The following is a 12,857-nucleotide window of genomic DNA, read 5'->3' as shown; positions in this document are numbered from 1 at the left end:
TACTCAGGGCGGCGGGAATGGGGGCAGAGAAATGAACGTTCACGACGGATTTCTAAAGCTCCGGGGCCTGCGGAGCTGCAGAATGTGAGAGGAGAGAGATAAAGCGGGGGAGAGAGAGAGAGAGCGGGATCGGGGACGAGGGCTGGACTGTCATCCTGAGTCAGCGGGTGGTTCTGAGCCGGAGTGCGGGGAGGACGAGGAGGGTTCTGAGAGGGGAGGGAGGGTGTCAACACGTTTGTTATGAGCTGCCTGTGGGGTGTCCCCGGGGAAATGTCCAGGAGGAAGCTGGACGCCCGGAATGCTCTTTATTTAGCAGGAAAGACCCTAAGGCTGTCAACACTTTGTAATTGTATGACCTTGGGAGAAAGAATGACAGCTGGATCCCAGTGACAGACTGCTCATGACGGGGCCAGGGGACATGGGAAGCAACAGAGGCCCCGGAACAGCTGAGAAGACCTCTTTTCTTTAAAATCCCAGAAGATGAGACACTCCTCCCAATCTCCTCCATGGGAGTTCACTCACTCACCCACTCACCCACTCACCCACCCAGGCATTTGGGTGACTTTTTACAGAGCACGTCCGCTGTGCCAGGCACGGAGGACACGGGCTGTGGAGGAAGGTCCCTGCCCTTGAGCATCTCCGGGGCGAGCGGAGAACGCAGGCACCTGGACATACCATTGCGAGTCCCTGTGAGAGGCAGAGGGAGACCAGATGCCAACACTCAGGAGACCCAGACGGGCTTCAGAGTGTTAAATATTGCCACGGAGTAGGTGTGGGCACTCGTAGGATGGTTTTCTGTTTTCATTTGGTAAATCGTGCAAAACTCACAACCGCAGAGAGGCTGGGCCTTCAAATTAAGTTTTGCTATTTTGATATTTTTCAGTGTTATCACAATTCTGACTCCCCCCACGTCCTGCAAAAGGCCACCCCAAGGCTTACTCAGTCAATGCCGTGTTCATGGTGATGAGGACAAAGGAGGAAGAACTGAGTGTTACTGGGGCAGAGGGAGGGAGTGCCTGGCTCTGTCTGGGGTAGAAGGATATCAAGTGAAATCAGAGAAGGCTTCCTGGAGGAGGGAATGGCAAGTGCATAGGTCTTTAAGAATGAACTTGACTTCATGGTGTGTAAAAGAAGTCGTACCATGGTTTGTGCAAATGCCAGTGGAGTGAAGAGAAGTTTAATGTAGATAGCGTGGCTCGGGGGAGAAGCAGGAGTCAGGTGGTGGGCAGGCTTGGGTGTCATTTTGGGGATGTGGGCACCAAGGAAGCAGTGAGGAGGAGGCCACAGGTGCAAATGCCCACAGGGACCAGGCGGGGGCATGAAAGGAACTAGCAGGGCGACCTGCGGTCTGTTTGCCGAGGGTTCCCTGGGACACAGGACTTTCAGCGCCAAACGCAGGCCAGTCCTGGGCAAACCAGGGCAAGTTGGTCGCTCAAGAGCGGGGCCAGGCCTTGGCTCCCTGGAAGGTGCATGTCCGCCGCCTCAGCCCCCACCCCCCCTGGAGGCAGCCCCCCGTGCTGCCATGTGGGGGTGCAGAAGGTATCTCGGGAGCTTCCCGAGACCCAAGAGAAGCCGAAACTCCAGAACTGTATGCAGTAGCTTCTGGGGTTTAAAAATGTTGACCAAAAAGTCAAATGTTTTAAAAACACACTGTGCTGGTCAAACAAAGCATTTCCGTGGGCTTTGGGAGGCCCACGGGCTGCCAGTGGGAGGATCTCCGGCCAAAGTGACCAGGGCAGAGCCTCCCGCAGCCCACCCCGCTCCCTGCCCTGAGGTCCCTTGGACGCACATCCAGAAGACTTTCATTATGCGCGGTGACTTCAGTGATCAATCGTTTGGTTTTTAATTTGATGCTCCTGACCAGATTTGGATGCTGGGCACAGAATGTAATGGATCCAAGCAGGGATGAATAGTGGTAATCGAGACACCCGTTTAATTTTTTTGAAAGATGAAATTAGCGCTCAATGGCTTGTTCTTTCCCAAATATGGAACCTATGTGATGAGGAAGGAAAAGAAGAATGTGCATCTCAAACATCAGCCTGAGTTATTAGTTGAGGTCCATTTGCTCTGGGTATCAAGACAGCCACCTGGCTGAGACAGGACTGGGGGAGAGAATAGTCCCTTTGTTTGCAGGGAACTTGGAGGCTCGGGGGCCAGCCTTGGGAGGCAGTAGAGAATCGTATGGTTTTAACACTCTGTTCAGAATGGTTGGGTTCTAGGACCCGCTCTGCCAGTGTCAGAGGCTGGGCAGCCACGGGGAAAACCACCTAACCTCTCTGGTCCAGGGCTGTCCCCATTTGCGCTGTGAAGAGTCTAGCTCGCAAGGACTCCCAAGAATCACTCTTCCCATCAACTCTCCAAGTCTAAGCTCTGCCTCTGATTAGGCTGCTGCCAGGATTTCCTCTGTCTGGCCTGCCAGCGTGAGCGAGTCAGCAGGGGGTTTAAGGAACAAATCAGCCCAGGCAATAGCGGCATCTTTTTTCTTCGCTAGATGGGATTAGTAGATATGGGCTGTAGTAAATGGATCTATCTGGACACCGCCAGGCCAGCGCTCGGGATGGCATTGTTCACTGTGTCGCCCGATTTTTCCCTCACTGGGGACAGGTCGGAGCAAGGGGTCGGGAGGTGGCTGCAGGAAGACAGAGTCGGACACAGGGGCTCGCTGACCCGGGAGCCGTCTGCTCTGGGGGAGGGGAGGCAGGAGCAGGTGGGGGAGGACCTGCGTTCCTGCCAAGCTGCATTGTCACCTTTATTGATGGTGACGGGGAGAGGGAGTCAGCAGGCAGCTAATGTGGACTGCAGCGCATGGTAATTGGAAGGCGCTGTTACCATCCCAGAGGACGGGGAAGTGAAAGTGGGACAAATGGGAGTTTAAGAGGAGGGAGTTGAGCAGAGGGAAAGAATGAAAAAAAAAAGGAGTATGATGTCATTGGGAAAATTGCAAACCAATAAATCAATGAGGTGCCATTCTGGGGGCAGAGAGGAGCCAGCCTGTTGGGAATCTGGGGCTGACCGGAAGGAAGCACAAGGTCAGCGTTCTTGCCGGGGGTTCAGCTGGCCAGGAGCCCCGAGAATGGACTTCCACTCCCTTCAGCCCCTTCCTCCTGGAGACTTTTTTTTCCCCACAAACAGTATCAAAAGCAATGCACTCTCCAGAAGGGCTTTACGGGGGCTCATTAATGGGAAGCCTTGGAGTCAGCTTTTCAAACAGTTATCTCTGAGTTCAGCTTCGTGGGATTTTTTTCACCGTTGGGATCAGCTTCATAAAAGCCAGAGCATGATGATTCTGGCAGTTTTCACTGTTAACACACAAAACGGCGCTCCCTTTATAGAAACGGAGAGCAAGGACGTCGAGGGCTTTCCTTAGTTCTCAGAACCTTGTCAGCAGAGCTGGCCCGGAGGCAGCCCGGGAGGCAGGTGCTGGCGTGGCTTGCCGTTACCTGCAGACTGAGGTTCGAGGTCCTCGGCCGGTCACTTGATGCCCTTCCAGTCTGCCCCTCCAAACGTCTCTTGTGGTCTCCGTCTGCAAACGCCTGCAGTACCCCCGCACACACACCCAGTGGGCCCCTCTCAGACCCCAGGACCTGGGTGTGCTGGGGCCGGCAGACCACGTGCATCACGGACAGCTAGACCTCTCTGGGGGAAGGTGGGAGTGCCAGGAGGTGCCCGGCTGAAAACTTGGACTTGGAGTTTAGGACACGGTGGGGTGGGAGACCTTTTTCATTCGTCTTTCTTCCGCACCCAAAGGAAACACAAGGGATAAACTTCCCTCCACCAAGTAATCATCCCTCCTCAGAACTCCTCGCCCGGCTGCCCAGTTGTCCATGAGCGCGTTCGCCTGCCTGCCTGCCCCTCCGCTCCGTGCCGCCTGGAGGCTTTGCGAAGGGAGACAAAGGGCGGACAGAGCTCCTGTCGGCCCCCGTCCGCAATGCAGCTCTCCAGGTCCGCAGGGAGGTCTAAATCATCCTCCCCGAGCCAACCAGAAGCTCGCTCCTCACTTCCCCAGCTGGTCGGCAGACTGCTCCTGGTGAACCGGAAAGGGGGCCGAGGCTGAGCGCGGCAAGGAGGCTGCCTCAGCACCTCCGGTGGGTTGAGCTGCGCCTCCGACCCACCCTCACAATGGTCCTGCGGGCAGTAAGCCCTGCTCTCCCCAAGACGCGAGAACAGAGGCTCAGAGAGAGGAGGCATCTTGCCCAGAGTTCCAGAGTGTGTGGAAGAGATCCGATCCCAGGACTTAGGATGCTGTGTCCAGGGCCTTCCAGGAAAGCCGCTTCTATGGGAAACCGGTTACACCGCCTACCATGTGTTGCCGGCACCTCACGCCGAAGCCTTCTTGACCTTCAATGCCCCGAGCAATGCTGAAAATGGAGGGGTTATCCCCAGCGGAGCCTAAAAGCATGGGAGACTTGTAAGCCGTGGAGCACAGTTGCTAAGAGAGCTGGTCTTATCTGTGTACCTGTGTGTCTAGCCTTATCAACTGGTCTGTCTGCTGATATCATCAGTGAAACTAGCGCCATCCATCCATCCATCCATCTCTCTCTATCCATCCATCCATTTATCCATCCATTCACCCATTCACCTATCCACCCATTCATTCATCCATCTCTCCATCCATTTATCCATTCATTCATTCCTCCTTCCATCTACCCATCCAGCTATCCAGCCAGCCAGCCAGCCCTGTATCCACCAAGTTCTCCATCCGTTCTAGCTCTACATAAGCACAAGACATGTCTAGAATGTTTCTTAATATTTTAGAGGCTTATTGAATTGCACTGAATGTTCTTAATATTCAAGAGAGGCAGGGGACATGGCAAGGTGAAATATTATGCACTTTTCCTCTCTTCGTGTGATTGCTTGATTTTCATATTAACAGTATGTCATGTTCCCAAAACCGTAAATAGTCTTTCTGTGTTTTCTAAAGAAAACAAAAGCCTCTGGACTCAAGCTGATCCAGGCAGGTCACGTCACCTCCCTGCTCCTTGGTTTCCTCATCTGTCCAGCACCCGTAGTTCTGCCGACACCGACCGGATGTTGGGAGGATTCGATGCGATAAAGCACAGAGCGCGCTCGGCCCACAGTGAATGCCAGATAACTGGTGGCTGTTGTCACCATCAGCACACTTCTTTAGCACAGCGTCTGACGCGTAAATGCCCCACTAATATTAGCTCTCCTTCTTCCAGTCCTTTTCTTCCCTTGCCACAGCCCTACACAGAGGCCTGACTGCTGGACACGTAGAGGGCGTGGCGTGCTGCCCAACACACGCTTGGCCCTTTAACTGGTAGTTGTTGTTGTCCTTCAGCCCACAGTGCCTCCTGCGGCCCCTCTCCCAGGTGAAGGTGACCTTGGTGTCATACAGAGCCTGGGTGCTGATGTTTGCAGGAGAAGGTGAGGGGCTACTTAGGAGGCTCCCCCAGGGCCCACCTCCCCTCGATGCCCCTGGCTGTGGTTTCTCTCAGGGAGACGCGAGATGAGGACAGCATCCCGTTGTCCGGGGCGCAGGCAGGCTTTTCTGCACGGCCTGTCCTGAGGCACTCAGGGGAAGCTTGGAAGGACATCACTGCTGTGTGTGCCCAAGAACAAACCCTTGTTTCTGAAACTATTCCTTTTGCAATCACAATTCACAAATGTCCCTGCCCATACCTCCATCAGAAAAGCCATCTTCTGCTCAGTTAATAACTGGGGTGTCCTGAATGATAGCTCCCCTCTCCTAGCAAGCAGCCCTCTCAGGTCCCACAGACGCAGACGGCTCCCCCCAGGGACTGAGAGTGGCCAGAGAAGTCCCCTCTTCTTTCAGCTCCGGACGACAGGGGGACGAGCTCATGCAAATCTAGAGCCCCAAACCACACCTACCAAAGGAGGGCCCGCACCTGCTGTAAAACAACCGTTCCGCGAGAGGCACTTTGCTGAGGAGCCGAGACTCTACCACGAAGGAGGAAGGGGCCACGTGAAAAACATCGCGTGTGTGTTTCCCACGGCCCCGGGGCCCCGGGAACCTCCAGTGTAGTGTCTTGGAGGTGGGCTTATGCAGTAAGACATAGAAAATGCCTCCTTACAGAAGGATTCTTCAAACACACAGCAGCCTGAGTGAGCTTCTTAAAACCACATCGATGGCCTCCCTTTGCACTGGGAAGAAAATCCAAACTCTTGTCTCTGACTGATGCACAAGGGCCCCGGGATCCGGCCCCCACCTGTCCCTCTGACCTCACCTCGCACCGCACCTTCCCTCCTTCTGTACCTGCCAGCCCCGCTGGCCTTCTCTGGGCTCCTCCGGCGCCCTCAGCACCTCCCACCGCAGGGCCTCCGCTCCTGCTGTTCTGCCGGACTTTTGCGTGACCGGCTCCCGCCATCACAGCTCCACCGAAACATCGGCTCTCTCAGAGGCCACCTCGGTCCCCCTTACTGCAAAGAGGTCCATTCCCACGCCTTTCTGTCTCACGGCTTTGCGGTATTTTATTAGCAGTTATGTATCGCTATCTAAAAGGATCTTACCTGTGCATTTACTTGTTTGCGGTATGTTTCCCCAGCCCTGGCCCTGCACCCAATGGGAATATGAGCTCCCTACAAAGAAATCCCTTATTTATCTTATTCCTGGTTGTGTCCCCAGCACCAAGGCATGCATGAAGCGTAGTAGATGCTTAAGAAATATTTGTTAAATTACGGAATGTGTGAAAGAAGAACCTCACTCCGTCTTGATCAAAGATAAGTTAAGATGGAGCGCGCTCAGAGTGGAACAAACATTCTTTCATTTCCGGCCTCTCCTAAGGCAACACCTGACCTTAGCTTCTCATGGTTTGTGAGGGGAGCGGTCCCTGCAACATCTTTCACCGACGGGGGATATTGTAATCCATGCGGCTCCTCATCCAGCAGCTATCTATTGATCCCGTGCTCCGCACAAGGTCGCTTCTAGACTCTGGCAACACGGCGGTGAGGGGACGGACAGAAGTTTCTGTCCAGGTGGAGCTGCCGGCGCCGACATGGCAGATTGACGAAGAGAACACACGTTTTGCCGTCAGAGAAGCCCACGTTTTTCATTCCTGCCCCGCCGTATACGGCCTGTCCATCTAGGCAAGTGGCTGGGCCTCCACGCCTCCCACTTTCCTCATCTGTGAAACGGGCAGAAAGCCGACCTCATGAGGCTGTTGAGACGATTCAGTGAGAGGATGAATGGATGGAATTTGCTTGCCTTCCACTTGCTTCCCCTCGGGACTCAACGTCCCACTGCATTCTCGGGAGGATCTAACGTGACCCCACACTACAGAGCCGCGCACGCAGGCTCGAACCGGGAGCAGGCCGGGTTAGTTCCGAAGGAAGAACGTGTGGCCAGCTCAGGCTGCTCTTCCAGCCTTGACTCAGAGCCGTCTCGTTACCCCTCCCCTCCTGCTCCTGGTCAGCGAGGACAGCTCCCCGAGGGGACAGTGTGCCTGCAGTTCTGGGCCTAGCCACGCTGGACCCGTCCCCAGGGTCCACAGTGCCAGGCGGGGCCGCACACGCGTGTGTCGGGGCCCGTCCAGAGGACACAGCATCCGAGGGGCACTGCTCTGCCTTCCTGCCACACTGTGCGTGTGACAGGGAGCAGATCACAAGAAACCCCCAGATCTGTGACATCAAGAAGCTTCCCCTGGAGGAAGGTGACTTGGTTAACTCCATCACCCAGCAGGACCCCCGGGTAACCAAAGAATGTCACTGCACACAGAGACAGGCGCCTCTCGTGGCCAACCGCTGGGGACTGAGTTTTCGATGAACACAGCCGTATTGCATGCTTTTGGACACTGTTGTCACCCTTCCTACCTGCCAGCAACTCTCCCCAAATGAAAGAGACCTCCCAGCATGCTCTGTTTCGAGAGGCACACACTAGCTGTACTAAACAGCTGGGATGCGGGGCATGTGGTTAAGCAACAGCGGAGTCAAAGGGCACTTGGATGTCTGTCCCAAGTTGTGCCTGGGAGCACTCGTTGTGTCCACAGGCAGTCACAGGGAGGTGGCATCATCCCTTCCTCTGCCTAGATCCAGAATTTCAGTTCGCTGACCTGCATAGTTTCTCTGGACGGGAGTCAGCAACAATGACAATAATAGTAATAGCTGATCATTATCAAGGGCTTTCTGTGTTCTAAGTGCTTTCTACAGATTGATTTCATCTGCAACAAAACTGTGTGACATAGGGAATATTTCTACCCCCTTTCGCAGATGAGGACGCTGAGGCCCAAGACCCTGCCCGAGGTCACACTCCCCGTCAGCGGTAGGGCTGAGGTTTGAACTGAGGCCGCCTGGCTCCTAGGCCCCCACTCTGATGCTCTGTCTGCATCCTGGCAGAACCAGATGTAAGCTCTCCGGAGCCCTTTAAAGCACAGCCTTACCCATCCTGCTCGCGGCTGCACCCCAGCACCCAGCGCCGTGCCCAAAACGTGACGGTGGCAAAGATGGAACGCGCACGCTCGTTCCCCCAAACGCTGCCGCCAGCCAGCACTCTGCACCGCCGGCAAAGCTCAGATGGCGGAAGGGGTTGCATGGTGCCTGTCTCTCCTGACACCACAGCCTCCCACCTCTGGTCCCGGATCCGCCACGCAGCCAGCCATGGTTCCATCCGAGAATAAAATCCGTTACATAACCACATGGCAGACACAGGGGTAAATGGAGAAGCAGCCTAAAAGTGGTACCTGGCCACTTTCAGCCTCCAAAGGAAATAGATGGTCCAGTAGACAGAACTTTTCATCTCCCTGTGAGCCTCCCTTGGCATGCAAACTTTCCTTCATCTCCTCTCGTTGGTGCCTTCTATATTTTATTTTATTTTGGTCTTGCACATTATTTGAAGTTACTATAGCAACGTGTCACCAGCTGGTATCGCATAGTAAAGTTGGCTGTTTTTCTCTCTCTGCGATCTCTTCACACCCACTGATCTCAGGTGAGTGGGGGACACATTTGCAGCAACCATGCCTCTCCCCCCTCCAGCATCTCCCCCCACCCAGTTTCATTTGTTTTCCGGGGCTGGGCAAACAGATAGCCTCTTCCTGGTTCACGGGGCACTCACTGCAGGGGTCCTGCCGGGTGCATAGGTGCATTTGCATTAGAGGTGATTAAATAGATTCGCTCTATCAGTTGATGATGATGATGATGATGATGATGATGATGATGATGATATTCTATGCAAAAGAGTAGAATGATTTGGGGAGGGCTCCTCTCCTAATCACAGTCACCTAGTTTCCTAGCTAATTAACGTTAATCACACAATATTGGGTTTTTCTTTTTCTCTCTTGCCATTACACAGTGAAGACAGCCTACCTATTTGCCTTCAGAGCTTCCGCTCCCTCCCAGGTGGGCAAGACCCCCCCCATGTACTGATGGGCTGAATTAATTAAGAGGACTGATGGTCTGGGACCACTCAAGGGGCTTCCATAGGGGAAATGAGCCGGCTGTTCAAGGCGTTAAGGAGCCCCCCCATCAGCCGAGAGCCTGTGAGGATCGCACTTATTTTCACACGTTTGACCTAGTTTCAAACCGTGTGTCTTCATGCTGTGATTCATTAGCTACATTTGAAACCTCCCTGAAAGGAGCCGAGGTGACTCTGGCCGGCTTGTGCCAGTGCCTCGGATACCGTTTCTCTCCGGGGTTTAATAGGCAGGTCCCCTGGCATTCTGTTTGAAGAAGCAATTTCCCATCCAGATGCCCGGCATGCTGCTCGGGTATGGGTGAGTGGCTGCCTCATGCCCCGGTAGTAAATACATGTCCACTACACAGTGGACTGCCCGGGCTGGGAAAGAGGGGGGTTCTCCCTAGCCCGACTGCAGGGGACCCATCCCCTCCCCGCCCCCACACCATTTCCCCATGCAGTATTCCAAGGCTTTCCTATGCTGCCGACAGGGCTGGGGAGTTTGGGCTCCTACACGATAAAGTTTGAGCTACGCCAGCGTTTGGAGTATCTGAGTTGCTTGGGCAAATGCAGTCTGATCATCGCCCCCCCCCCCCACCCAATTCCTGTCCCTCTTTCTAAACATTGGAATCACAGCGCACACAGAAGTAGGGTCTCCAACTCGTAGAAAGGGAGGGGCAGGCAGCGAGAAGGGGAATTACCGTGTTGAGGATAGTACTGAAGGGGTACACAGCAGGAAAGCATGATGTTATTCTGCCATTCTATCTACACGTGACAGACGCTTCTTTGGGTTTTTTTTTTGTTTTGTTTTTGGTTTTTGTTTTTTTAATGTAAATGCCTGGAGGAGCTTCTCTAAATAGGAACCTGCTGCTGGCGTCTCATGCCATTTCACGAAGCAGTCACTCACAGTGGTGCGATTTCTGAAAGATTTGATCCTAAGGTAGACACCATACTGGAAACCAGGGTGCTTCCAAGGGGTGGGGGGTGAAACACTGATATTTGTCATTAGCAGCCAAATGCAGGTAACTTGCCCAAACTTCAGTCACACCACACTACCGAAAGGCACCCGGCTGGGTGTTCCTACGTGGTAGTTAGAACGAAGAAATGAACGAGCCGGTAAAAGTAATTCTGATTGATCGGCGAACCGGAACGCCCCGAGCCAGTGCTCATAAAAAGAGACGGCTTTCTTCATACCACGGTCACTCTCCGCAGCTGGGCACCGGAGCCCCCTCCCCCTGTTTATTTTGTGTTCTCTTTTTCTAAAAGGAAGCATGGAAGTTTCTCTCAAACAAGGCTTAAGACAATGCAGCCTTTTCAAGGCAATGCCAGTGAACTTGAGCACCCGGGGTTCTCTGTTTTCCTTTCTTACCCCCTTTAAATTCAAATCAAGCCACTGGAAATAACAAGCATTCCATCTCCATGCATTTGGGGCAGGCTGCGGTTCTGACAATGGTGGATTTCCCACAGCACCACACACCACACACACACACACTCACACATACACACACACACACACACACACACACTCACACAACACACACGGAGCTCAAATCCCGGGACTCGCTGATGCCAAAGCTTTCAAAGTAAACTATTGTCCGAGAGGCGATAGCATTTTCTCTCATGGGATCATCGATCAGAAAAAATAAAACCCAGCCAGACCTCTTACCTTGAGGCAGTGGAATTACCTGCAGAGGAGGTCCCCCCTTCCTCGCAAAACGAGCCCGGCTCCGGCCAGCAGCGGAATTACTCCAACCCAAGGAATAAGAAGTCCTTTACGTTGTAATTTTCACTGTTTATATGCCAGGAGTGTAGTGGGTCTGCGCACGTAGGAATAAATAAAAAGCCGAACAAACTGCACGGCTGCTACCATGTGAAAAAAGACCTCTAGCGGCCACAGGCTGAATCTCTCGGAGGAAGGGAGAGGAGACGGAGGGAGTAGAGGAAACAGTAGTTCTCTCTCTCTCTCTCTCTCCCTCCCTCTCTCCTCTCTCTCTCTCTCTCTCTCTCTCTCTCTCTCTCACACACACACACACACACACACACAGCACTCTCAAACTCTAAGATTGCTCCTCTCTTGCATCGCCCCTGGCCGGAAGGGTAAACAATGAATGTTAAAGCCTGTTTCTCAGTGTGAGGGGGACCTGGGTAAGTCAGCAGTGATTGTGGCACTCTGGCCTGAAAGGGACTGTCAAGTTCACAGACTCACCACCACCCCCTGGGGGCCTGAGCTGGGGAGGGCATTGGACTCCCTGGATGGTCCAGGTGGCACCCCCCTCCCTCCCAGGACAGAAGCTCAAGGTCCCTATCAACAGTGCCCACTCCGCTACTCCGGACAGCCCCAGCCCTGCGCTGTCAGCCGGCTGGCATGTTTTCAGAACATGTATGGTGCGTGTGGCGGTCACTAGCAGGCAGGGCTGGCTTCTCTGTGTGTGACCTGGCCTGGCGCTCCGAAGGGCCCTGCAGGTGTCCTGATATTCCAAATCATTTCTTGACGGGGACTCTGCGTTTTCCTTTCATCCCGAGCCCCACTGATTACGTAGCTGGCCTGGCTGGCTCGGGACGCACACTCTCCCTGACGTCCCGATCGGAAAGAACCTGGAAGCAGATGAGAATCCCTGTTTGCTTTCGGGCGTGTGAACTTGAGGTGTGTTCACGTCCCTAAAGACGTCCTGTGGGGGAAGACGGGGGGCGGGGAGGGCTTCTGGGGGCGTCAGGCTCTTCTTCCGCCGCTACACCGGTTGATATTTGTGATACTTTCGGTTTCATCTGTGTTATATTTTTAACAAAGGAAGAAGGGGTGGTTCTTTTTGTTTTTGTGTGTGTGTGTGTGTGTGTGTGTGTGTGTGTGTGTGTGTTATTGTTGTTTTTAACAGCAAGAGCAGTTTGTGATACAGAACCCATGTTCTCGGTTCAAACGTAGCACTTCCAGCCCACCCGTCAGGGCAGTATTCTGTCCGACGCCCTTTAACTGTTCCCTGGAGAAACCCGTGTGTCCGCCAGCCGCCCGTCTTCCACAACCTTGTCCTTGACCCGGCCTAGTGGGACTTCTCTGGCTAAGATAGCAGCCCCGGTGGAATCTCGCAGGAGACAGTCTCAGGGGGCCTCTCCCCCCACCCCATGGATTTGTGGTCACTACTTCCTTTGGTACCTGTACCTTCCCGGGTGGGTCTCCCCAAATCCTGCTTGTAGCCCAAACAGAAAGTGCACAGGTACAGACTCATGACATCTGGGAGGGAAAAAGCAGAACAGGGTGGGGTAATGGGCTCTGGTGCAGGAAGGGGCGTGGTGTTTGCTCCTCTGGTCCCACAGATCCTTCCAGACCCCCCGAGTCTCCAAGTCTTTGCATTGATTTCCCTCTGATCTGAATCCCTGGTGCGTGGTCTGCTTCCTGGGTCCAGGGTCTTGGACTTTTTCCCTCATGGATGTGCATCGTACTTTCCCAACTAGATCATGAGCTCCTGGGGAGCAAAGACCACCTCTTCTCATCTCTTTT

The 12,857-nt window shown here is 53.9% G+C and overlaps 1 protein-coding gene across 2 annotated transcripts in view; it reads left to right on the top strand.

The window, feature by feature from the left end:
* Positions 1 to 12,857, top strand: part of DOCK2 (dedicator of cytokinesis 2) — a 354,825-nt gene that overhangs the window by 267,968 nt on the left and 74,000 nt on the right. The window lies entirely within an intron of this gene.

The sequence above is a fragment of the Phyllostomus hastatus genome, unplaced genomic scaffold (assembly GCF_019186645.2).
Source record: "Phyllostomus hastatus isolate PE091 unplaced genomic scaffold, TTU_PhHast_1.1 phas_contig_150, whole genome shotgun sequence".
In the NCBI taxonomy this organism is placed as follows: Eukaryota; Metazoa; Chordata; class Mammalia; order Chiroptera; family Phyllostomidae; genus Phyllostomus; species Phyllostomus hastatus.
The sequence above is the reverse complement of the archived record's forward strand: the minus strand, read 5'-3'. Positions and strand labels throughout refer to the sequence as shown.